This window comes from Diabrotica undecimpunctata, chromosome 2 (assembly GCF_040954645.1).
Source record: "Diabrotica undecimpunctata isolate CICGRU chromosome 2, icDiaUnde3, whole genome shotgun sequence".
NCBI lineage: Eukaryota > Metazoa > Arthropoda > Insecta > Coleoptera > Chrysomelidae > Diabrotica > Diabrotica undecimpunctata.
The window spans coordinates 173,276,979-173,302,007 of record NC_092804.1 but is presented as its reverse complement, the minus strand read 5'-3'; the positions used below and the strand labels follow the sequence as shown (position 1 = coordinate 173,302,007).

At 33.3% G+C, this 25,029-nt stretch overlaps 1 protein-coding gene across 1 annotated transcript in view; it reads left to right on the top strand.

The window, feature by feature from the left end:
- The first annotated feature begins 10,986 nt into the window (after window positions 1-10,986).
- The window catches only part of LOC140435237 (octopamine receptor beta-2R-like), a 340,883-nt gene continuing 326,840 nt past the window's right edge, over window positions 10,987-25,029 (top strand). Inside the window, exon 1 of the mRNA XM_072524038.1 lies at window positions 10,987-10,997. The gene's annotated coding sequence lies outside the window, so the exon portion shown is untranslated. The remainder of the gene's footprint in view (window positions 10,998-25,029) is intronic.

The window sequence follows — 25,029 nt, the reverse complement described above, 5'->3', positions numbered from 1 at the left end:
AACCAGTAAGCCGAATGTATCTTTTATTTTAAAGAAGCGTCTTTTAATATTCTTTAAGTGTATAAATTTTGAAATTGGTATGTTTAAAGCTTGTAAAGTTATTCAATTTGTTTATAAGCCTAATATATATAAAATGTTTAAAACTTTAAAAAATTTTTTAGGCTCTCCTAGTGAATCGATTTGAATTTTACAAAAAGCGTTTGAAAGTTTGAGCCTACTTTTATGTGTAAAAAAATTTGCAACTATCTAAGGGCTATATTTGAAAATTTGCAATTTTTTTTCAGTAGGCTGGGTTGCAAAATTATTATGCAAAACCTATTCGACCGATCTTAACAAAATTTAGCACACGTTTTAAACATATTAAAAGGTTTTTTTAGGCGGAATATGGAGCTTGTAGGTCAAGTTTAGAAAGTCGAAAACGTTTAAAGGATTAACTTCATTTTTTTGTACTTTTTTTCCAATTATTGCTATTTTTTCAACAATAAACATTAAATTTTCAATTTTTACCTAACGAAATATGTAAAATTGAATAACGAAACTTTTAACTTTTTATAATTTTTTCTCTAGGATCAATATTTTCCGAATTATAAACGAAAATAGAAGCAAAAAAATGAGAAATTTTCAATTGTTTTCAGATTTTGTTAAACAAAAAATTTAGCACAGGGTTTGCGACTGGCGCATATCGTGATTATCGATATTGGGCACATCCTGAAGTGATTCTAGCAAAAAAATAGCTTCCTATGGAAAATGTCCAATCCAAAACAGATCCCACCTAGACTAATATGCCATTCTAGAATTAACAATAACATTATTAGAAGAATTAACAAATTCAGGACTTGACATTCCTGGAGTTAAGTAAAAGACATTTTCCTACTTTTTACATGCAAAACAGTCCATATAATTTATAATTATATTGTTTTTACGTAACTTGTAATAAACTTATGTTATAGTCATATAGTTTTAAAGTTATTTCATACCACCACTTGTACTTGCGGCCCTGAGGAAAATTTCATTCAAACTATTAGGCTCTCAAAGAAATCCTAGTGAGGATCCCTGTTTTAAACCATTGTTTTTGTACTATAGTGCAGGTAATAATTGATTAATTTCTATTTGATTTAACTTTTCTAGTAAATATTGCTCTGAAGCTATTTTTTGTAACACCTTAATACAGTTTACTATTTTTACTAGGAACAAGCCACAATTTTACTTTAACATAAATCGATGTGTCGATTTCCACTTTGAAAATCGTTCAAAATACAAAATATTAATAAAACCAATAATAAAAGAAATTATCAGGTCTGTGATATACAATAATCTCCATTTGAAAATTTAGAAATTTTACGAACGACGCATTATCATATTAAGAAGAAAAAAAACTTAACCTATTAATATTTCTACCACCCACGGTGCTCTAAATTTCTATTTCCATAATAGTTTAAATCTAATCGTAAATCATTTTCCCCTAAATTGTATAAACTTCCTGATTATGTACCTACTATACTAATCAGTTATAGCAATACAATAACCTCTTTGTGGTATTAATATGATTAATTGGGGAAATTGAACAAGCTATCCAGCTAGTTGTTTTTTGAAACTCCTCTTTGGCAAGCTAAAGGATAATTTTGAATTAGTGATAAGCGGATTGTGCCTATATACCGGATTTGTGTCAAAATTAGTTATAGTTCTAAATGTATTCTTCATATTTAGTAGAAATTTGTAACCTTTTATGGGAATTGGACAACAATAGAACACATACAAAAATGTGTGCTAATTAAAAATATTGATAAAAAATTAACTATTTTATTTGTGACATCTTTCACAAAATCTAAAAATATATGCATTTTCCATAAAGAATATTTCATTTCAAATTTATTGATGTAGTATAACAAAATCGTTAATTCTTCTTCTTCTTCCTTCTTGTATGTAGGGTTTAAAGCCTGTTTCTTCTTCAATCTTAGCCTCCTAAATTGTTTAAATTATCGCACCATCTTTTTCTTGGTTTGCCAATATTTCTTTGTCCATTTGGTGACTTATCTCGTGCTATTCGTACTATCCTAACCTCTTCCATTCTACTAATGTGTTTGCTTCACTTCTGTTTCCGTTTTGTCACCCATTTATTTCTTCTATATTGCATGCTGTTCTTATGTTTTCGCTTCTATCCAACGACGTTTCCCTGATATTCGTCGGAGTATTTTTATCTCTGTTGTTTCTAGTAGTCGTCTTGTTTTAGATGTGATCTCGTTGCTTTACTTGCTTTTAAGCTTTGTTGTCGTACTTTTTCTTCAACATCTCCTTAACTAGTTATATCTATTTCTAGATGTCTAAACCTTGCTTCCTACTTTATTATTTTTCCATTAATTTCGATTTTACATCGTAGTGGGTATTTAGATGAGTCATACATTTGGTTTGTTCTGCTGATATTATCATATTGTATTTCTTGGCTGTTGTATTAAAGATGTGTGTTAATCCTTGGAGCTCGTCTTCTATCTCGGCGATTATTGCGGCGTCGTCTGCATAATATAATATTTGGATTTCTTTGTTCCCATTCTTTTAAAATCATTACAACAGTAGCACATATACATTTTTTCATAATAATTAGATCAAACTTTTGTATTAATTATTATTATTATTATATTACATATTATAGTCATTACAACAAAAACATGATTCATTTAACCTCCATAAAAAGATTAAAGAAGCGGCAGGCTTATATAAACACAAAAACACTGGATTCCTGACAGATAATCAGGGAAACATAGTACTGGAAATAGAACATAAAAGAGATATTTGGATTAAATACGTAGAAAAAACTTTTGAAGATATACGAAGTAACACTGGTATTACAACAAACACCAATTGCGAATCTGGACCACCATTTACAGTTGAAGAAGTAAAATATGCCATCAAAAGCACCAAAGATGGTAAAGCCCTGATAATTTTCACTCAGAATTCTTAAAACTTATGGACTATAATGGCATAAAATGGTTGACAAATATATTTAACAGTATATATGATACGGGCGTGGTTCCCCAAGAGTGGTTAGTGTCAACAAATCTTCTAAAAAACCCAATGCGAGAAAGTGCGAAGACTATAGAATTATAAGCCTTATGAGCCATTTACTTAAAACATTTCTAAAGGTCATTCACAAAAGAATATATACAAAATGTGAGGAACAACTAACAAGAACACAATTCGGATTTCGTGATGCTCTGGAAACAAGGGAGTCCCTTTTTGCTGTACAGGTGCTATTTCAGAGATGCAGGGATGTGAATTGTGACATATACGTATGCTTTCTAGATTACCAGAAGGCATTTGACAGAGTAAAACATGATAAATTAATGACTCTAATGCAAGAAATTGGAATTGACAACAAAGATCTTAGAATTATCAGAAACATTTATCACAATCAAACAGCCAAAATCCAAATAGAAGACCAGTTAACTGATAAAATTGCAATAGAACGTGGAGTACGACAGGGCTGTATTTTGTCTCCATTGTTGTTCAACATTTATTCTGAATGGGTATTTAAGGAAGCTTTAGACGGTTGTGCGAAAGGAATACAAATAAACGGTGAATGGTTGAATAACATTAGATATGCAGATGACACTATAGTTTTTGCCGATAATCTGAACGACTTACAGATATTAACAAATCGCATAACAGAAGTCAGCAACAGATACGGACTAGCTCTTAACATAAAGAAAACTAAATTTATGACAATTAGTAAAAAACCAATACTAAACGCTCAACTTACAATCAACCAACAGAATATCGAAAGAGTCGAGCAATATACATATCTAGGCACCAATTTAAATAGCCAATGGGACCACTCAACAGAAACAGCGAATAATAAAAGCAAAAGCAGCATTCGTAAGAATGAGAACCATTTTCAACAGTCGAGACATATCATTAAAAAGAAAATGCCGTCTATTGAACTGCTACATATTCACAGTTCTGCTCTACGGAATGGAAGCATGGACACTGACTGTTGCATCTATAAATCGGCTCGAAGCTTTCGAAATGTATTATAGGCGCATCTTACGTATATCCTGGGTTAACAGAGTTACTAATGTGGAGGTCCTGCGTAGAATGGGGAAAGAATGTGAAATTCTCATGACCGTCAAAACTAAAAAGTTGGAATATCTGGACATGTAATGAGAAATCAAAAACATTACGGCCTTCTCCAGCTGATTCTCCAAGGGAAAGTAAATGGTAAGAGAGGACCGGGAAGAAGACGCATTTCCTGGCTTCAAAATTTACGAAAGTGGTATAACACGACTACCACTGAACTGTTCCACGCTGCAATAAATAAAGTAAAGATAGCCGTGATGATCGCCAACATCCGGAATGGATAGGCACTTTAAGAAGAAGAAGAAGAAGAATATTATATTATATTATTATTATAAATGTAAAAGTAGTTGTTTTCGTTATAAATTTTTAGATAGTGATTGTTAGAAGTGATTTTCTTCGCTGTCACGTATTGAGTCGTTATCTTTTCTGTCGCTAATTATTAGAAAATATAGTCCTCGCGGATACACCAATAAACAACACAACAAACTTACTTTGCCTTCACGCATTGACGAACTAATTTTTTGCTGCGTAGTTTTAGAATAGTTTTAGAAGTCACAGGATCATAAGATTGTTTTTATAAATAGAATCATCAATTTTTGGCATTTAAAGTACCCTCTATCATTGCGTTTTCCAAGACACAACTCTCCCACAATATTCTCATCTTTCCCTTCACCAATCTTAGCATTTAGATCTGCCATTAGTACTTTATTTTCTATATTATTTAACTTGTCAGTCACACTCTTTATATCTGAGTAAAGCTTTCTGCTCTTGGTGCACATACTTTAATAATATTTATATCAATTATAAGTTTTTGACCTCAACTGCATTTGGATAACTCATAACAAACAAAAATTATTAATTCATTGACATTCGTCAAAGGGTAATTCTTCTCCTTTTTTTCCTCTTTATAAGCAATTCTGCTTGTTCATTGGCCGATTAATACCTCTATGGAAAGTTGTCACTCCATCTTTTGCGCAGTCGACCGATACTTCTGCCTATTGGCGACTTATCTTTTGCTATTTTCACGACACGGGTCTTCTTCAATCTGCTTATATGATTATTTCATTCTTTTTTTCTATTTTGTGTCCTATTTCCTATAATTCTTTTCAGTACTCTCATCTCTACCGTTTCCAGTAGTTTGTGCGTTGTGACTGTATTGGGTCTTGTTTCTGAAGCACTTGTCATTATTGGTGTTACACTGGCTTTATAAATTCTTGACTTCATCTCAGTGTTAGTATATGTTTCTTCATATACTGTTATTATAGCATCCTGCCAGTCTATTAGCTTTTTGTACTACATCTCTCGCTTCTTTGTCCAGGTTTCCATAGCTAGACAGTATAATTCCCAGGTATTTTATTTCCATTATTTGTTCAATACTTATGCCATCAATTTCTATTATCTAATTGGATCTTTGCTGACTACAATTGTTTTAGTTTTCTGAAATAAGATTGTCATATTAAATTCTTTTGATTTTATTTCTGTCGACCAGTCTTTGCAGACTATCTTCATCTTGGACTATCAATATTGCTTCATCTGCGTAACAGAGTATTTTATTTCTTTGTTTCTCATTCTGTATCCTCTTCCTTTGCTCCACAATATTTTAGTAATTCGTTTGGTATCCCATCTTTACCTGCTACCTTTCTGTTCTTCAAGTTTTCAAGAATTTTCCAAATTTACTGTATACTTATAGTAAGTTCTTGATTTGTGGTAATTTCTGGTGTTTCTGGTTCTAGCGTCGTTTGTTCTTCCTCTGCATAGAGCTTTTTTAGGTAGTTAATCCACGTATCCTTTTCTATGTCTTTTGGTTCGATTATTTCCTTTACCTCCGTTCTTTGGCCTCTTATGAAGCGCCATATTTCCTTTTACAAACCGTAAAAATCATGATCAATTTATTTCGAAAAGCATTCCCAGTGATTTTCCTTCACTTCTCTACAAAACTATAAAGTTCTTCGCCTTGGAAACGAAGGTAGTTCTTTCCGCTAATGCCGTATTAAGGATTATGATTTTCTCTAAACAGCGAAATATCAATTAGTAGATTATATTTATAGCAGTAGTTGCATTCTTCTTCTTCTTCTTCAAGTTCATCTCCTATCGGAGATTGGAAATCGTTCTGGCAATTATAATTTTGTTGGTTACGCGCCTGAATAGTTCAATTGAACTGCATCCAAACCATTCACGGAGATTGCGTAGCCACGAGATTTTACGTCTTCCTACGCTTCTTCTGCCTTTGGTTTTACCCTGCATTATATTCCTTAGTAGTTCGTATTTTGCACCTCTCATGATGTGCCCCAAGTATTCCAATTTCCTGATTTTTATGGAATTTAAAACTTCGCATTGTTTTCTAGTTGTTCGAGAACTTGTTCGTTTGTTTTGCGATCCATCCATGATATTTTCAAAATACGTCGGTAACACCACATTTCGAATGATTCTAGGTTTTTAATGTTGGATTTTTTAAGTGTCCAAGCTTCAACCCCATACAAAAGGGTAGATAAGATATAACATCGAAGCATTCTTATTCGGAGCGATATATTGATATCGCGATTACAAAAAAGTTTTCTCATTGTATTAAAAGTTGACCGTGCAATTTCAATGCGGCATCTTATTTCTTTTGTCTGATCAGTATCTTCTGTGATCCATGCTCCAAGGTATTTGTACGAAGATATTTGTTCAATTTCTGTATTATCTAGTACTAGCTTAACTTTGATGTTTTGTGCTTTTGTAAATACCATGAACTTGGTTTTCTTCAAATTTATTTTTAGTCCATAATCGTTGCAATATATATTAGGTTGTTCAGCAAGGTGTTGCAGTTCTTCTAGTGTTCCTACCAGAAGTTAGGTATTTCGTGTCTTGTTGTTAGGTGCCGTCAGCATATCTTATGTTATTAAGTGGCTCACCGTTTATTATAACGCCCTCACTGACCTCGGCCAGCGCTAATTCTGAGATGGCTTCACAGTATAAATTGAATAACAAGGGTGATAAAATACACCCTTGGCGGACCCCACGGTGAATCTGGATATCCTCGGTCAGTTCATTTTCAACTTTCACTTTTGCTGTTTAATTCCAATAGAGGTTACATATGATTCTAATGTCTCTACTGTTTATGTTTTTACTTAATAAAATTTCTTTAAGTCGATTATGCTGCAGTCTGTCAAATGCCTTCTCAAAATCAATGAAACAGGCATATACTTCCCAGTGCTTTCCTTAATCCCATTTGTGTATTACTTATGCCTTTATCTAATTTCTTATGTATTATATTGTAAATTACTTTTAAAAACAATTTCAAGACATAACTCATTAGGGCTACGGTGCGATGTTCATTGCACTCCTTTGCATTGGCTTTTTTGGGTAGCAGTATAATTGTTGATTGGAGTCATTATTTAGGTATTATACCTGTTCTATATATGGTATTGAATATATCCAAAAGAAGATCAATAGATTCAGTATTCACAATTTTGAGTAATTCGATAGGAACTTCATCAGGCCCGGGAGATTTACCACCTTTACCTTGTTTCATTGCATGAAACTAAAAATTTAGTTTTTCTAGAGTAAATTTCTAACGTATTTTCTGAAGCAACTCTAGTAAAACATATTAGTTCTAATGTTCACCATTATCACGAGTTGCTATATATTTTTGTTTAGTCTTAGACGATAGACCGCTTTCACCATTATTTATGTTTCCTTTTAAAGTTTTCCATATATGTATAGAGTTTTAATCTTTTTCAGGTATGGTATAATAAATTGTCGGTATATTGGATGCAGTGTAGGTTAAATCAAGATGCACGAACTATGAAATTTTAAATTACGCATAAGTAAGTTGGTTACTAAACTCCCAGATTAAAATCTGGTAGCGTATATACCTGTGTTATTTAATTATGTTTATCTTACAGTTAAATGGGAACATTACTGTCACGTATATAAATTTATTAATAGTCAGAAAGATGAATATATTTTTAAATAGTTTTATGACTTACATTTGCGAAAAATCTTAGGCAGACCATGCAGTTAATGTTTATATTATTATCGCTGGGAAACATGTGGTATTCTTATAAACATAAAATATTTTTATGTATTTCATATTTGTCTTTTCTTCTCATGAATATAAGTTGCTTTTTTTGTAATTTTCGAATTTACAATAATTTTTTTATTTACTTTAATTTTATTATATTTATTAATTGTTTTTTTTTAATTTAATTGTCTAATTTAATATATAAATAATAATTTAATTTTTATTGTTCATGTGTTAACCTAATCTAGTAGCAGATGTAGTTTAAGTCACATACTTGAGTAGTCATTAAGTGTTTATGAGTAATGTTTGTATGGCCTAATTCTAGTCAATAAATTTTAATCTGATAAGTTCTATTTAGATTTGGTAAATGCCATGGATTTATTGTCACACTCCACCCATAGAAAGCTTATATTCCCAAACTGGAGAACCATCATTGCAGTATAGGCGGACACTTTTAACACTTTCACACGCTTCTTCTGTAGCTGCTAATAAGGATCATCCACTCTTCGAAAATACTTCTTCTAAAAATAATCTTGACTTTCTCTTTAATAAACCTCGTACTGGAAAACCTTATTACACACGAGTAAGATCAATTCTGAATAATTTTGACACAACAATCCCAGATGTATTTCACTGTAACATCCAACATCCGACTCCATGGTTAATAAGCATCTCAAATTACAATATCTCTCCAATAGAGTTGGAGATGGAGTTGGAGAAAAAATGCAATAACAACAGACTTCTTCTTCTTCTTCTGGTTCCTATCCGTTTCGGATGTTGGAAATCATATTGGCAATCATGACCTTGCTCGCTGCGGCTCAAAACAGCTCCGTTGAGGTTTTCTTAAACCATGTTCTTAAATTCCGCAGCCATGATATTCTCCTTATACCGGGTCCTCGCTTACCTTTGACTTTACCTTGCAATATAGACTGCAGCAGGGAGTAAAGGTGCTGATTTCTCATAACGTGTCCCAGAATTTGAATTTTATGCGTTTGATCGTAAACACAATCTCTGGTTCCTTCTTCATTTTTTCTAGAACTTCCTTGTTCGTGATCCTTGCTGTCCATGATATTCTCAGCATTCTTCTATAAAGCCACATCTCAAATGCTTCAAGTTTTTTAATAGTGGTGTCTGTAAGCGTCCATGCCTCCGCCCCGTACAACAACACAGAGAAAACATAGCATCTCAAATGTCTCATTTTTGTATCTAGGGATATGTTGTGACTTTTGAAGATGGCGCTCATTTTGTTAAAGACCGTTCTTGCCTTTCCTATGCGGCACTTAATTTCCTGTACATTGCTCCAACAACAGACTAATTAAAAATAAACTAAACGAGATTCTTGAACGAGACTACCTTAACTACACAAACATCTTTACCGATGCCTCTAAATCTAATGATGGGATTGGTTGTGCATTTGTTACTCCAAGGTCTACTTTCAAATTTAAACTACCGCCTAGCTCAAGTGTTTTCACCACTGAACTGTGTGCTTTGTACCGTGCGCGTGCCCTAAAACATGCAAACCTCTCAAGAATTTCAAAACCTCTGTTTCTCACCGACTCGCTCAACTCGCTTCTTGCAATACAGCATCTGTATCCTAAACAGCCCTTGGAGCTACTAATAAAAATTTAACTACAAATCGCTCATGACAAGCACATAACTCCTAAATTTATATGGATCCCATCGTATATAGGAATTATCGGCAATGAAGAGACAGACAGTAGTGCTCGTGATACAGCAACAAGTGCGGAATCTTAATTAGTGCGTGAGAGTGTATGTAAAATTGTATAAAAAAGTGATTGGTCAGTGACAGCGCGAATAGTTTCTATCGCAATCTAAATTAAGATCGCTAAAACCAGATCATCAATGTGACATCGATGAAAAAACTGGAATCATTCGAGCTGTGAGTGTATAGAAGAATTCTGAAAATATCGTGGAAAGAACACGTCACAAACAAAGAGGTTCTGAGAACGATATATAAAGAAATAGAAATTTTAAATATAATTAAAACAAGAAAATTGGAATATATCGGACATACTATACGTTGGGAAAAATACACCTTGCTCCAACTGATTATGCAGGGAAAGATCCAAGGAAATAGAAGCATAGGGAGGCGTAGGCGACCTATGTTCTACGCCTCTTCCGTCGTTCATTTGTTAATTGAGTGTCAAAAATTCCATAGAGAACGTTCAATAAATAATATACCAAATACTCTACCAGATTTATTAGGGGAAAACTGTCACGTAAAAAACTTAAATTACCTTAGGCCAATCAATATTTTGTATCAGATTTAAAGTTTTGTTTACTGAGTAACGCCGCTAATAACCTGTTGGTAGATGCGGCAATGTGAATAGAATCGAGAATGTTATAGATATCATCGAAATTTTCCGAAATGTCTCGTAATGTTTAGAACATCAGGAAATGTATATAAATGGGAAGTTGACGGTTTAAGTAGTAAAAGTAATTGCGTATTTGAATAGTTCTGTCATTCGTTTAGAGCTGTTGTTAAGAAGTAAAGCAACATACACTTTTTCAGTTTCCATGGCTCGGGTTAGTTTTCATTGGGTATTTGAAACAAAATTCTTCTTCTTGTAGAGCCTATCCGTTTCGGATGTTCGCGAAACGGCAATCAGTATTTTGCAAACTGCTGCTCTGAAAAGATTTGTGATTGTTGTGTTGAATCACGTATGTAAATTTTTCAACCAGGAAATTCTTCGCCTTCCTGCTCCTCGTTTTCCTTCTACTTTTCCTTGAAGAATTAATTGCAGCAATCCATATCTTTCGCTGTTTTTCATGATGTGACCGAGGTATTCGTTTTTATCTGTTTTTATTGTGGTTAACAACTATTTTCCTTTTTGTATTCTTAATAAAGCAAAATTAACGATAAAATATTTTTTCAGGTGTTCCATTATTGGAGAACTCGGTGAGTCTACTTTTATTTTCTATAATTTTTTAATTAACAACTTATGAATAACTATATATCGAATCATAGATATTAGAAGTCAAGGCATATATTATTCAAATGTAGTTTTTAATTATAAAATAAATGACTGTCCGTAAATATAACGAACCCATTCTGAAGAAGACAAAATTTTCCTCCCGTGGCTGAGGCTTTTATTAATACCGAAGGATACAAACATTATACTATTGCACCAATAAATATCAGTCCAAGTACTGTCGTACGGTTGGATCATCCTCCATATTGTCTAGAGTTCCTGGATGGTTCCCAACCGCCGCTTGGCGGTTATGGATCCTCGACTTACACTTAACGAGAGGTTGACCTGGAGCTCTGTTGTCAACAAGGAGCTACCAGCAGTGTAAAATACTTTAATAGTTTGAATTTCTTACACTTGAATGTATATATTAGTCTTACATAAAATATTTGCAAGTACTCTGCACAGTAGACACCTAGAATATCAAAATGGATGCCGACTCCTCAAGCCTCAGCGTGTAAACGAGTTGTACATTGCTCGAGGTATGGGATTGCCAACACAGTGTCGACCCTTTGACTAGCCCTTGATTGCGAAATAATTGTAACTCTCCTCCTGTCTTTTATTTGTTCTCACAATCACGCCCTAGCGAAGGGTTCATTCTGTACCGCAACTTCTCGTGAAATAATTCCAAGTTACGTAGGGACCTTTATTTGTTTCCAATGAATGGTTTGAAGACGAAGGCTGCTTCAGCTCTTTCACCGATTGAGGAGTAATTCACACCGAGAAGTCCGCTCGGGCTTCTCTTTACTCTTAATTATCGGTGTACACAACACATAACAAATGCGAAAACGATACGAAAAATAAAAAAAGATAAAGAAATACTCAACACTATAAAGAAAAAAGAAATGGGCTACTTTGATTACATACTAAGAAACAAGAAATACGAATTGATGCGGCTGGTCATACAAGGGAAGGAGGAAGGCAAAAGAGGACCCGGAAGAAGACGCACGTCCTGGCTGAAGAATCTGAGACAATGGAGTAGAAAAACGTCAATAGAACTTTTCAGAACGGCTGCAGATAGAGTCAAATGGGCCATGATGATCGCCAATGTCCTTAAGGATGGGGCACGTTAAGAAGAAGAAGATCGGTGGTCTATCGGAACACTGTGGTAGTTCGACACGATCTGTAATAGTTTTATGTCGATCTGACTTTTATCTATTACAGAGATCATTACCTCCCTGGCCAGTGAGTATTGTCTTCGAGCTGCTTGATGGCTTTTGTGAGATAGTTACATTTCAGTCCATTTCCAGACTTTTCTTTTTCTTAAAAAAAGATAGTTGAATAGTCAAAACGCCGGTTTTTATGGCGTTTAATATCGTACTCATGAGACCTCGTATCTATCCAATAATTAAAGAGCTGTAGAACTTTCTTTCTGTCGTTCGAAATTTTTTGCAGTAATTTAGATTTTACAAACTTATTATTCATTCAAATGCATCACTTTTACAAATTAAAATGCAATCACTACACACCAATGTTGTTTTTCCAGTGTGCATATTGCTTTTGTGCAAGAACTACAAGAGTGCTGTGTGTATCTATTTTGCTTGGCAAAACAATATGAGCACTTTATTTTGTTCTTTAAAATTGTCGGTTCTGAAACTGGATTGATTCTGATCTGTAGAATACCTCAAATGTTTTGCTTTAGGCTAATAGAAAAAGTTGAAAATGAAGACCGTCTAAATGTGGTTTTATCAACTGTTTTGCTAAGTTGAAAATGAAAGCTCTTATTTCTAATAAGGTGTTAGTATTACTCCTATCAATTATTTGGCCATTTACAGCAGCTATGTTGAGAAGAGTACAAAATAGAGTAAATGGCCATCGGTTACTAATTCTGGTTGCATTGTATTCTGACTTTATCCTATCTACAACATCCACGCCTTCTTTAGTTATATTATAAAATATTATCATCTCTGGTTTGTTCTCACTAGACGATATATCAATTGAATCGTCATCGTGCATCGTTGATAACATTAGGACATTTTTTTTGGGCGTACGAGACTATAATGAAGTGATTTACATTCTGGCCATATGCAAATGACCTTTTACAGTGAGAAAGTCTAAAGGTAAGCCCCTTTTTATTTTTTCTTATTGTGCTTACAACTGTAAGTCTGTGCTTACCAAATAGATCATTTTTGCCAAAGGAATAGATGTAAAATAATTGTCCATTGTAATATTTCGACCAGTATTATCAATGGATTTTATTAATAATTGATGGATTCGACCGTTACTTGATGGAAATTCATTTTACGTAACAATAAAACAATGAAAACTTTGTTTTCAAAACTTCCACAAAATGTATTTTAAACTCTTATCACTACAGCTGTTTCAGCTGATTGCCTTTCTTAATTGATCTATTTTTGTCATGCGTTTACACTTTATAGTCTCTAATGAAATAGTTGAGGCGGGGAGAACTGTTTGTCTCAAGTTGGTCATTCATAATTAACTCTGTGTTTTTTAATTTGTTGATTTCCATAGATTCTAACAAAGATAGCTTAAGGCCCTAATGATTTTGATCTAGAAGGTGAAGTGTGTATGTAGAATCTGTTTTTCTATTATTGAAAGCCCTTTTATGTTTTGCTATTCGTTTATTAAAATTTCTACCAATTTGACCGATGTAAGTTTTTAGGCAGTCGCCACATTTAAGTTTGTAAACACGACTATGTAGGTATTTTTTATTTTGGCTCTTGTTGTTTTTAATACATTTGTCTAGGTTGTTATTTGTTCTGAAACCTGTTCTGCCTTTCTTTTTTATGTGTTTGGCTATTTTGTTGATATTTTGTCTGTATATGTAACCGAGCAGAAGGTACTGGTTTTTTTCTCTGGAGGTGGAAATACTAATTTCAGGGCTTTCTTGTATAGTTTTTGATTTAACATTTTATTAATTGTTTGTTCGTCGTATCCATTATTTACTGCTATTTGCTTAATAATTATGATGATATGCTTTTATCATTCTTTTTACAAAGCTGAATGCATTATTTTAAAGCAAATATAGGCACTCTGGTTGTTTCCCAGAGTAGATCTCCATACTGTGGATACAAAATGTTCGTGCATCAACCAGCCAGTGGATTTTAATGCCATACTTCTGAGGTTTATTTGCTATAAACTGACGACCTATATACTTACGTAAACGGCACTTACCACGAAAAGCTTTCAATATCTTATCGATTGTGACGTATGACCCTGGAGTAAAATATTGAGAACATTTATTTTCAAAGTTTTCAAATTGATCTCTAATAGTAGCTAAATTATCAACAGCTCTCCTTTCTGGTCTTGTTTGACAATCATCAAAACGAATACCTCGCACAAGGACATGAAACCGCTTCTGTGTCATAGTGGCACCAAAATATGCAGGTGCTGTTCCATCGTTCGCCTACAATTCATAAGTGCTCAGGTGCTGCCCATTTTTTATTCCAGTCAAATATAGAAGCCCAATAAACGCACATATTTCATGGAAATCTGTTGCCGGTCAATATTTTTACAGTTTATACGATTTCTGCACAACCGCAAGTTGTTTATTTGTATGTTTTACGATATTTTCTATAGCACTATCAGGAAAAAAGTTTCCAAAAGTCCAGAATAGTACAACAATTTAATGCTATTGCTTTTAGACCAGGACGTTGAATAACAGTATTTCGTCTTTTTGTTTTTGATACAGGTTTTGTCATTTTATGTTTTAACCAAACTGTCCCATCTTTGCCAATAAATTGAGAACATTGTAGGGATTTGTAGTTATTGCTATAGGTTCGTCAATTGCGTCATATAATTCAAAATTCTTATCGTTTTCTGACTGCTCCGTGTCCATCTCATGAATGCTATGTGAAGAAAAAGCGTCATTTTCTGAGTCAGAATATTCTGATATTGGTTCTACTTCTACTTCTTCGTATCACTTTAAAAGTTGAATTCTGGTTTTAATGTTGAAAATAAATATCCATTCTGAAAAGAAAAATAAATTTGTTTATACTTATAATCTTAGATTATATTAAAAACAAATAACATATTTATAAAAAAACAAATAAATAAATAAAAAGTATGTCAAACATAATAATAATTGTTTTCTTAATTAGGTATTCTTAGAAATGTTACCTAAACTCTTACATATTTTTCTCTTCAATCAGCTTTTTGTGATAAATCGTTTACTTAACAAATTTACGTACGCAAAGAGTCCCGTATAGAGATTTTTTCTCACCGTCCGTCACTCACTAGATATCGATGGGCACTAAACAAACGGTCGTCTTCTCACCACTCAAAATGTTACAAGCCTAATCCCAGAGACGTACCTGAGGAATTGCTGAAGGCCCAAGACGAAAAAAAAAAAATTATCAAAATTATAGCAAGAAATAGTAAAAAGTGAGATTTTTTCTCACGACGGGACCGATTCCGGGTTAAAAATAAAACATTATAATACAGATAAGCAGTTTTTAAATTAAACAATTTTTTGGATTGTGCGTGGAGTGTTACCCATATTTGTTTTGTATGATGGGTTTTCTACTTACACTTTTAGAAAACTAGGAGCAATATTTGATATTAGTCAATTTAATTGTTTTCTTTCTTTCTGTTTGACTGTTTAAAGACGTTTAAATGGTCCTTCTAGACCTCTAAACTGCCGAGTATTATAAGTTCTCGACGCTAAATACATAAATAACTTACTTAAATCCAATCTAAAAATGTTCTCGAATTTCCCACATTCTTTAGCGCGTTAAATTAATTTTTCCATTTTTTATTTCAGCCTAACCAGGTTGAAATAATTAAGCACGCAGACTGCCTCATTAAGGTTTAAAAGATTTCTCAAAACGCCGACATTTCTTTTGCGTAATAAATGAGAGAAGTTTTCGTTTTCGCCCTCTTTGATAAATTTCAAACTGAAGGGGTAACTTATTATTTTTAATAACGTCAAAAAGGAGTAAGTAACTTTGTGAACAATTTTTCAGGTAATAATTAGCTCGGTTAAAATTGAAAATTATATTAGATTTATGCAATTTAGCAGTAGAAACAGAATTCGATGTCGATAGTGTGATTAAAAGAAGTCAGTGACTGTTCTGCAATTCAATTTCGCAGATTGATCATAAAATATTTCTGCCATAGTGCGGTTAGCGAATAGCCGATCGTAAGGATGATGCAATAATTATGTTAGAAAAAGCAAGACGCAAATAATGACTAATCTGGTGCTATAATATTTATCTAGAGAAGCGAAAGTCCATGTAAACAAAGAGGCGTGATCTATTGTCGTAGTAGGGTCAGTGCACCAGTCAATGAACAAATAAGGGTATCCTGGACTTTGGGTCATGAAATAATCTTGATGATTTGGATATATATGGCTAAAAATACATACATAGGTAGATTAAACAATTTTAAATCGTGTTAATAAGAATTAGAAACATTAGTAAATTGTTAAATAAAAATCAATTTACTAATGTTTGTATTTTAAGAACGATTTCCGAAGTGGAAATTGAAATGTCAATAAACGTACTTTAACGTTTAATTGTGGCTTATTCCTATTTAATTAGTAATTAATCGAGTTGTTTAAATTTAAATATGGTTGTGTAAATTTATCGATACATTTCTCATCTTTGTAACCCTACGTTTCCTTAGCCCTAATCAGGAAATAGATCTGGCGATCGAGAGCGTGGGCATCGATAAGATGGAACAGATGCAACTCGAAAGTTTACCAATGCACACATCTTGAAATTCATTTTGTTTGTGGATTGGTAAAATAGTGTAAAACAATATTATTGAAGTTACCGGTAAGTCTACACTTTGTTTTACCTTAACCTATACATTGTTTTGATTGTTTCTTGCAACCATTTCAAATTTGATTACTGTCTGCACCTATCAGTTAAATTTCATTTATTTCATTAGGGCTATTGAAGGAAATATAGTTGATATTAATGTAAGTATTATTAATTATCTCGTAATAAATCATTATTTGTTTAATTCGACACACTAGTAAACATTTTACTATAAATAAAGAAGTGCTCAGGTAGTCTTTAGATAGATAGTTTCCCAAATATATAATATGTATTGAAAATTTTAAAAACGTGCCTTTCAATTTTTTTATAAATAGTTTTTGATATGCATTCCACTTGACAACTAAACTATGCTGCTAAATGTAGTGGAAAATGATGTGAATATAATTCAATCAATATTCAACTCCTAATTAGAGAGAATTGTTGAGATAATTTGCTCATAATTCGTTCTTGAGACTGGCTGCAACGGAAATATGCTTATTAAATTAATCTTGTAGAACTAATTTAGAAGATTATAGTCCAGACACTATCCATAAATACTGTTTGCCTAAAATTCGTCACTAATTATTGTCGATACACAATATTTTTATCAATTAATTTGTTCTGAAACTATACGTAAAACAAAATATGCATTTCTCATCGTTCATGTATCATTATTGACAAAAAGAATAAAGGTAGCAGAAGTATAAAAATCAGAAGAGGAATCAGACAAAGCGACACATTACTTTACTGCAGCCAAACTCTTTACGACAGTCCTGGAACATGCTTTTAAACATTTGCAGTGAGTCGCCAAAGGTAGTAATGTCGATGGTGAAATGCTCCCACATCTGCTATTCGAATGACATGAAGCCTCTAAGGAAGAAGCTGTAAACTTATACTTTGGAAAGCCACAATAAATAACAAATCTGGTACCAAGTGAAAATCCGAAAATCAACTACAACGAATGCATTAGTTTATATATTGTAAATACATAGGTCATGAAATTCAAATTGCTGGGGAGAATCAAATCACTGAAGAAAGACAAAGTAGCAAAAGAACCATACCAAATTATTTAGACCTTCAGTCAAAGAAGAATAAAACGGTCGTTACTTGGACTGACTCTCTAAGACAGGGTTAGAAACAAGCAGTAAATAAGAAGAACGACAGGCGTCATAGATGTCATAATAAGCATAACATTGCTAAAATGGAACTAATCGAGCCATATAGCAAGAATAAATGACGATTGATAGACGACGTCAAAGATTCGCAAAGACCGAACTAAAAGAACTTAGTGAGGCTATGTTCACATTTGGGCACAGAAGGCTGGAAGATGATCATTATTTGTCATATAATCAAGTTATTTTAGTCATAAATTATTTACGTGTACGTGTATTTATAATGCTAGCTAAATAGTAGTTATTTTAAAATTTTAATTGATCGATGCATGGATGCTGTAAGAGGAAGTAGAATGCCTTTGAAGCTAGCCAATTTTTAAGCACAAATTACAAATTGTTTGTGTAATGTTAGATGTAATGTTCTTAGAGGAACAGTGAAAGATATGGGTTGCTGCGATTAATTCTTCAAGAAAAAGTAGAAGGAAAACGTGGACCAGGAATGAGAAGAATTTTCTGGCTAAAAAATGTACGTACGTGGTTCAACACAACAATCAGAAATCTTTTCAGAGCCGCAGTTGGTAAAATACAGATGCCATGATGGTCGCCAACATCCGAAACGGATAGGCACTACTACAAGAAGAAGAAGATGTAATCGATTGCCAAAGAGAGAAAGATAATCAGAGTTGTAAAAAGACCTTGTTGAAATTCAGGCTTGATAGATAGTCAGATTAGCCTTTATATCAAAATGTTAGAAGAAAGATGCAAGATGTCTAACTGTACTGTTGAATAAATTAAATAAAAGTGATTTAATTAGGATAATAATTGAGAAGAAAGTGCATTTAGACATAAAATCAAGTGATAAAGTGGTAAAGTATGTAAAAAGTGATGAAAGTACCAAGTTCCTTGACGCAACTACTAAAATACCTGACAATTTTGTAGCTGACCATGCCGAAGCGGTAAGTCATTTAACGTTAAAATACGATCTCAAAATTGCAAACATTCAATTAGACGCTTCAAAATGTATTATCATAGAGCTTAAACGAACGATTAGTAATCAGGATTATATTATAAATTTGTTACAAAACCCAACAAATTTGGAGGTTAAACATAATGTCAAATACAAACAAACAAAGCGGTGTTGCCGGTCTTCCTCCAAATTCCGTCGCTAAAATGATGGAAAGAAAATCAAAGGTACACAAGAGACACGTGAAAATATAACAATTACAAATCAGCATAGCTCAGAAAATAAAAAATTTAGAAACAAAGGACTTAGACCCTGAAAGTCTGTATGAGGTAATTAAAAAATATATTCATGAAGCGGCAAATGAAGCACTGGGAAAAGTTGAAAATCGGAAAAAAGGAAAACCTGAATGGTTGTCAACGGAACTAGAAGAGAAAGTTCTCAAAAAAAAACAAGCATATCACATATGGCTTCTGGAATAGAGAAGTTAAAAAAGACGTAGATAAGGCAAAAAATATAAACTGGGAGGCTAAGTGTGATGAACTGGACATATTTATGGGTGGAACAAAAGTGGCACAAGCTTGGAAAACATTAAAGCAGTTTAGGAAAAATGAGAAAAATGAAGACAACATTTCTCTCATAAAGTTAAATGAATGGGAAGAATATTATACGAAACTGCTGAAAGAAGATAGAGTAGAGTACAAAAGGGAAAAGATAAGGGAATTAATAGACAACAGAGACGAAAGACAGGAAATCCCTATAATAACATTATCTGAATTGACGGAAACCTTAAAAGAGGTTAAAAACGGAAAAGCCGCAGGGCCTGGAGACATTCCCATAGAGCTGGTTAAATATGGGCCGACTGCACTTTTAGAATTAATAGTAGACCTTTTCAATAAATGTATGTGTGGAGACCAGGAAATTCCTAAAGATTGGAATAAACCTTATCTAAGCTCCATATATAAAAGAGGAAATAAAAGAGACTGTTCCAATTATAGAGGTATTAGTGTGAGGAGCTCTGTGGGCCGGTTGTACGGCAGAATATTAAAGAAGAGGGTTGAAAGACAGATACAAGATATTGAAGAACAAAGCGGCTTTCGTACCGGGAGATCCTGCCTTGATAATATATTTATCCTACGACAAATAATTGAAAAGCGTGTCGAAAGATGTATTTGGTATTTATAGACCTTGAGAAAGCATATGATAGTGTCCCGTTAAAGAAAATGTTTGAGGTCCTCGAAAGGTCCGGATGGGATTCGACGTATATCCGAGCTATATATACAGTGTACGAAAATGCAGTTAGTTGTGTAAAAATTGGAACCAGAACCTCAAATGAATTTAAAGTCACTAAAGGTCTAAAGCAAGGATGCTGTTTGTCACCGACACTCTTTAAAATATACGTCCAAGAAGCATTGAGTAATTGTTTTAAAGTTTAATTAAAAGTATTACAGTAAAGGGGTTTTTTTATATTTGAGGACATAGATATAGCATGCGCTAGAGCTAAGTATATTCTTCGGTAATTTAGAGGTGGTTGATGCATATGCATATGCAATTGATCCATAATCTAATTTAGATCTAATTAGTGTTTTATATATTCTCAACCGAGATTCCTGATCTGATCCCCAATTTCGGTTTGCCAATGATTCAGTCTTTTATGACATGTTAAAATTGTTTGTTTTATATGTTCTTGCCAAGTAAGTTGTTGATCAAACCACATACCTAAGAACTTTGCCGTTGGTTTAAATGGGAGCATAGTGTTGTATAATTTTAATGTAGGTGACATTGATGAAACCTTTTTGGAGAAGAGTATACCTGATGTTTTTGTTACTGAAAATTTGAATCCGGTCGTTAGAGACCATTGTTCTAATTGGTTTAGAAAACACTGCAAAGCGTTTGTCATTGATTCTGTGTTATTTCCTTTAATATAGACAACAAGGTCATCTGTGAAAAGTCGAGCCTTTAGAGGTTTAGTAAGGTTGTTAATAATATTATTTATTGCCACTAAGAATAAAGTAGGGCTTAGGACTGATCCTTGGGTATTCCATTTTCTTCACTCTTCTCCTCTGAGTAAGTATTTGTATTCTTACGCAAAAACACCGGTTCTGTAAAAAAGCAAAACTATTTTTGTATATTGATTAAATAAATTCTATTCTATTTTATTTCTTTTTCATACATGCGCTGCTCCAAATGTAGACTTTACTTTTGTCTCAATTAAAATAAATTTTTTCCTAAATTCCACACTACTTATGAATTATTGTATATTTTTAAATGCTATGTACCTATTATAAATGCAACAATATTTTTATTTTTAAGAAAGATTTTTAATTAACTAAATTTTTTATATTAGTTTTATAACTCAATATACAAACCCACACATAATTACTTTTTTTTGTGAGAATATAGGGGTAGAAAAGAAGTTTTTGGTTATATTTATTTTCAATAAATAATAAATTATTGATTTTTTTATAAATAAGACAAATGACAAATTTCTATTTAAGTAACATCAAAATATAAATATTAATTTGTATGCCAAATAAAAGCTTTTTCATTAAACTTCAAGCACGTGCTTAACCTATCCCTTTGAGAAAATTTTTCGTTACTCATTATTTATTACTGGGTAACCTGATATAATTAATTAGAACAATTTGTTTGACTCGCCCTTCATTTGATCGATACATTTGTTTAGTAGGGATAAAGTTACTTTTTAATTAATATTTATTTGATATTTTCATGAAAATTTGGATGTACCAATATTACTTGTTCGATACTTTTTTTTTACAATTTCTGAAAAGTATCTGTAATTTTTGGAATATTCTGAAATGCTGAACGTTATTTGTTAATTACCTGTTAGGTACTTAACAAACAGGAGTAAATTTCTGATAATGAGCTCCCAAATAATGCGTTGGCCAGAAGGCCGATCAAAATCTATTTTTTTAAGCCCTCCCTTTATTCGGATTGCCGAATACAAGCCTCTCCTAATTCTCGCCATTCATCTTTGTTGTTTGTAAGACGTTTCCATATTGGTCCTGCAGTTCTTTTAATATCGTCGCTCTAGCGCATTTACGGTCTTCCTCGTGGTCTTTTGGCTTCATATGGCCGCCAATTGGAAAAGGAAAAGTGGACGGATGCATGGGGGAATTTGTCTTGGGAGAAAGAAATGAAAGAGGGGACAGACTTGTCGAATTCTGCCAAAGCGAGGAGATGGTAATAATGAATACAAATTTTAAATTACCTAAAAGAAGACTTTATACTTGGAAATCACCTGCGGATTCAGAAGACAACATTGTTCGAAACCAGATAGATTACATTTTAATAAAATCTAGATATAAAAACGCTATAAAGTCTCTGAGAACATACCCCGGAGCTGACATAAATTCAGACCATAATCCATTAGTAGGCGTAATGCAGATAAAATTGAAGAAGATCCAAAAACAAACAAATATACCATGGTTTGATGTCTCAAAGATAAAAGAAGAACCTATACGTCAGAGCTTAAAACAAGAAATAAATGATAACTTAAAGAAAATCAAACAAGACGTGATAAAAACAACAGATGTTAATGACAAATGGAACATGGTACAGGAAACTTTAATAAAGGCAGGAGAAAAGCTACTGCAGACAAAAATAAGAAAAAAACAGAGATGGATGACTTCAGAAATCTTAGATCTAATGAAGGAAAGAAGGAAACATAAAGGCAGGAGTAAAGCAAAATACAAGGAACTACAGAGATTGATAGGAAAGAAAATAAAAGAGGCCAAATCCACCTGGCTTGCTAATCAATGCAGTGAAATAGAGGCATATGCTAAACAGTACGATAGCTTTAACATGCATAAGAAAATAAAGGAAATGACAAATACACTGAGAAAAAAGAAAGATGCCCTTCTGAAACACGCAAATGGAAAAATCATTATAGAAATTAAAATAAAATTAAAAAAATGGAAGACATACATAACAGATCTGTTTGAGGATAATCGGCAAGAACCGGAAGAAATCGACAGCGAAACGGGGCCAGAGATCATAATATAGGAAATCGAACAAGCAATACGAAACGCAAAAAACGGAAAAACTGTAGGTCCAGACGAAATACCTGCGGAACTACTGAAATGTCTAGACTATGAAACTCTACCTGTACTTCTGGACCTATTTAATGAAGTATATAAAACTGGAAAAATTCCACAGGAATGGTTGGTGTCCACCTTTGTAGCAATACCAAAAACAGTATATGCCAAAGATTGTTCAGACTATAGGACAATATCACTAATAAGCCATACCCTCAAAATATTTCTAAAGGTGATTCATGGAAGATTATATAGAAAACTAGAAGATGATATGGATGATACTCAGTTTGGGTTCCGCAAGGGACTGGGAACGAGAGAGGCATTGTTTGCTTTTAATGTCCTCTCTCAAAGATGCTTAGATATGAACCTAGATATTTATTCCTGTTTCATCGACTTCGAGAAGGCATTCGACAGGGTCCGACATGAAAAACTAATAGAAATACTGAGAAACAAAGATATAGACAGACGAGACTTACGAATCATTATCAATCTGTATTGGAATCAAAAGGCTAATATAAAGATAGAAGAACAAAAGTCCGAAAATATAGATATAAAGAGAGGAGTAAGACAGGGCTGTGTTCTGTCACCATTACTGTTTAACGTGTACAGTGAAGCCATATTCCAGGAAGCGATAGCGGATCTGGGTGATGGAATCTCTGTAAACGGAAGAATAGTAAATAACATAAGATTCGCTGATGACACCGTTATAATGGCAGACACCCTGGAATCGCTACAAGAATTGGTAAATAGAACGATTATTGCATTAGATACGGACTAAAAATAAATAAGAGAAAAACTAAATTCATGATTGTCTCAAAAACGCAACATGGAAATGAAAGATTAATGATAGAACAAACCCAAATAGAAAATGTAGAGACATATAAATATCTGGGAACCTGGGTTAATGACAAAAATGACCAAAGCAGAGAAATCAAAGTCCGAATTGAAACTGCAAGGCAAGCATTTGTGAAAATGAAGACAATGCTTACCAACAGAGACCTTCAGTTGCATCTCAGATTGAGGGCTCTAAGATGTTACATATTTTCTATCTTACTATACGGAATGGAAGCTTGGACATTGAAGAAACAACACATAAGGAAAATAGAAGCGTTCGAAATGTGGTGTTACAGAAGAATATTAAAAATTCAGTGGGTTCAAAGGATTACCAATGCTGAGGTACTACGACGTCTAAATAAGGAGTTAGAAATTATGAACAGCATAAAAAGAAGAAAACTAGAATATTTGGGTCACATAACCAGAGGAGAAAAATATGAGTTGCTGAGAATTATTATGCAAGAAAGGATCCAAGGAAGAAGAAGCATAGGAAGAAGACGCATCTCCTGGCTGAAAAACCTTAGAGAATGGTTTAACTGTAGTTCACTACAACTTTTCAGAGCAGCAGCTAACAAAGTGACCATAGCCGTTATGATATCCAACCTCCGATAGGAGATGGAACTTTAAGAAGAAGAAGGCCGCCAATTCCCGATTTCTTTATTCCATTGGCCATCCGTAAGACGTTCGTTCGGCTGGGCTAAAAGCTGAAATGGAATACGGACTTTTTCAAAATTTTTGTAGAATGAAATCTACTGATTTTAAATGGTTTTTAAACGAAATTGGTCCAAAAATCACCAAAGAAGATACAAAGTTTAGAAAATAGATACCGCCAACAGAAAGATTAATGTTAACGGTACGATATTTAGCTACTGATGTCAATATACAAATTTTATGCACTGGATTCCATATAACTTCCCGCTCTCGATATAAACCAATAAGTTTTAAACAAAAAGGATTAGTACACGTCATTATTGCAAATTAGAAAATCTCACTTTCACTCGGAAGCGTACACACTAACCACAGCCAAAAGATTTCCTTCTTCAATTTTCTTTTGATGTACCGCCCAGTAGCGACCTCGAGTGAAGACAAACACATGCGTTTGCTATAGTTTGTTATGGCATACACATTTACCAAAGGCGTTTGGTCGCAAGGCAATGTGTACACGCCTTAATTATACAAAAACACGAAAGACAAAGATAATGGTGATGATGACGATAGACTAGAGAACAAATCAAAATTTTAACCAATACAACACCAAAACGTCCAATTCGGTG